The following is a 3,217-nucleotide window of genomic DNA, read 5'->3' on the forward strand; positions in this document are numbered from 1 at the left end:
CTCCCTCCCTCCTTTCCTTTCTTTTCCTTCTTTTTTTTTTTTTTTTGAGACAGGGTCTAACTCTGTCACTCAGGCTGGAGTGCAGTGGCACGATAAGCTCACTTCAGTCTTGACCTCCGGGCTCAAGTGATCTTTCTGCCTCAGCTTCCCAAATAGCTGGAACTACAGTTGTGCGCCACAATGCCCAGCTAATTTTTGTATTTTTCTTTGTAGAGACAGAGTCTCACTATGTTGCCCAGTCTGGTCTCAAATTTCTGGACTCAAGCAATCCTCTTGCCTCAGCCTCCCAAAGTTCTAGGGTTACAGGTGTGAGCCACAGAGCCCTGCCTCCAATGCATTTCTTAGAGGATTAATTTCTGGCTGAAAGAACCATTTGATTCTTTGACTCAAAAGAGGGAAGTGTCCAGCCCAAAGTAAAATTCAGACTTCTACCTGGATTATCTGCCTCTCAACCCAACCTCTGCCTGACATGGTGTTATGTCAGGGTTCTGGAACCATAACAAAAATAGTAGCAGTAGTTATTTCAGAAACAGCTGCCACCTAGGTGACACGGACACCAGGCAAACATTTTACAGACTTTCTTCCCTTCAACCCTCAAGACAGCTCTCTGAAGCAGGAGCCAGTAGCCTCATTCCCAAGATGAGGAGACTGAGCCCAGAGTCTCCTGGTAGGAAGTGCTAGAACCAGGATTTGTCTCGGTCTGCCTGATGCAAAACCCACCTGTGTTCTTGACCAAAGCCCGCACTCTTGGCCTCTCTAGCAGCCACGCCCCAAACTGGCCCGGCGGTTAACCTCCACCCTCTTCCATCTCTCCCTCTGTTCAACAGCATCTAGAAAACTGCTTACTTAAGGTTACTTCCACCCTTCCTCCAGCCCAGCTAAATCACAAAAGGCCAACAGCATCTCTCAAGTGGGGCTCCTTTGGAAGAAACATGTCCTTGAAAAGTCACGGGGAAGAGAAAGAGATGATGTCATACCCTCTGGGGGAAAGGAAGGGTATGCGAGGCTTGGTCTGGGGAATGACAAACTTTTGTCCTGGGAGGGAAGCTGAGCAAAGAGAAGAGGGGAAATTTATTGTTCTGGTCTCATTTAAGTGTGATCAATGCTTTGGCTTCCAGGGAAGGACATGGGAGACTAAAAATAACTAGGAGGTAGAGCCCAGGGCTCAGAGGATGAGAGGTGGCTGGCCTGGGTGAGTGTGCAGAAATTACCACTGGAAAATGCCTGCGGGCTCAAGAGCCAATTAGCTGCTGGAGAAAGGAGGGACAGGCAGAAAGCCAAATTCTGCAGGCTCTATGGGGTGCAAGATCCATGGACTTAGAAGGAGGCTTGGCCCAGCCCAGCAACCAGAGCACCCAAGGACCTGGCAGCAGAGCCCCCTGATAAACTCTTCCACCTCCCCTGCCCCCACCTCCATCAAGGCCTCCCCTACTCACTGAGGTCTTCAAGAAAGAGATTCCCCACAACCAATTCTTGGTCTCAAGGGGGATGTAATCTCTAAAAAAAAAAAAACCTGTCATGAACTGAGGACTCCCAAGTCCTCCTCCCCTCCCAGGGCAACTATAAATCTTTCATGCCTTCCCTCTGGCTTTAATTAGGTATTGATCTATTGTCAGATAACTTTCTTTTTCTTTTGCTTTTTTTACTGCTTAGCCACAGGGTCAGCCATATATAACACGAAAGAAAAATCCCAGGGTGGCAAACAAACAGGCAGCAGGATCTGCATGACAAAGGTTTCCCACGCTCTCCTGGCGGGGCTGTCTGTGAAGGCTGCACTGCAGGGCTGCAATGAGGGCTGGCTGCCCAGGCTGCTCCTCATTAATTACCTTTTGGACAGAGGAAGCCCTAGCCTCCCTAGGCTGGCCTCTCTTCACAGAGCAGGTCTGTACAAACCCGCCCAGAGTCCACTCCCTCGCCCCTGCACCAGCGCGGTCCACCAAGGCAGAGCCGCCTCAGGGCAGCCCCAGGCAGGGAAGGGCCCCTGCCAGGGTCAAGCTGGCACACACTGACCTTTCCCTCACCCCATCCACACTCGGAGTCCTGACCCTAGGGTCAGGGGTCAGCTTCAGATTGTGGCAGGAGTATGGAAGGGGCCTGGCCAGCTAGCTGTGTGACCTTGGGCACAGTCCCTGAATTCTTTGGGCTTCAGTTTTCTTTCACATCTATAGAATGAGGTCTAAGGCTTTCCGACTTTTGAGCAGCAAAATTCTCTTCAAATGAAACCTTTCAGGGACGCCCTAAGCCATGGAGCAGAACACAGGCAGCAGCTCTGGCTAAGTGGGGACGGGGCCTAGGGAACCGTTTGCCAGTGCTGGAGGGGACCTCCCTGGTTCCTTCCAGATCAGAAATTCAGTGACCTGAGTTTTGGCCTAAGATCCAGGGGCAGAGGCTTGGGTTCCGGTTCTGGAACCTCGAAGGTAACGGCCTGAATCCACCTGCTCCCCAATGGTGATATAAAGACTTTTGGGCCAGGTGTGGTGGCTCACCCCTGTAATCCCAGCACTTTGGGAGGCTGAGGCAGGCAGATCACCTGAGATCAGGAGTTCGAGATCAACCTGGCCAACATGGTGAAACCCCATTTCTACTAAAAAAAACAAATACAAAAATTAGCTGGACATGGTGGCACACGCATATAGCCTCAGATATTCAGAATGCTGAGGCATAAGAATCGCTTGAACCTGGGAGGTAGAGGTTGCAGTGAGCTGAAATCACACTACTACACTCCAGCCTGGATGACAGAGCAAGACTTCGTCTCAAAAAAACCCCAAAAAACAAAAAAAAGCAAAGACTTTCAAGTGACTGAAGGTGAGGCCTGGACTAGAGCAACTGGGAGAGACCAAAGACAAACATGGGGCTGTGTACACACAAACACAGTAATAAAGGCCCTCCCTGGACAGAAGTGTGGGTCAGGGAGGAATCCTGTCACAAGCTCTGAACGATCCTAATAGGTACAGGCAGATAAGACCAGTGTGAATTCCACAGAGGTCATGGGGGCAGAGGACCAGGACAGAATGAACTGGAGTGACACGCCATACCTCTGCACAGAGGCAACCCAGGGGCCTTAGTTCAGGATTACAAATTCTGTATCCCGCACCCCAAAATTCCAAGTTCATGCCAGCACACAGATAAACTGGCAACTTTGCCATAATGTACAGCTGTGATAATTTTAGCCCAGAAAATTTTTTTGTTTTGTTTTGTTTTTTTTTTTTTTTTTTTT

General features: G+C 49.9%; 1 protein-coding gene across 2 annotated transcripts in view; it reads right to left on the reverse strand.

Moving 5' to 3' along the window:
* The window catches only part of RHBDL3 (rhomboid like 3), a 63,224-nt gene that overhangs the window by 20,954 nt on the left and 39,053 nt on the right, over window positions 1–3,217 (reverse strand). The gene's annotated exons all lie outside the window — the stretch shown is intronic.

This window comes from Rhinopithecus bieti, unplaced genomic scaffold (genome assembly GCF_001698545.2).
Source record: "Rhinopithecus bieti isolate Rb0 unplaced genomic scaffold, ASM169854v2 scaffold_19652, whole genome shotgun sequence".
Taxonomy (NCBI): Eukaryota; Metazoa; Chordata; class Mammalia; order Primates; family Cercopithecidae; genus Rhinopithecus; species Rhinopithecus bieti.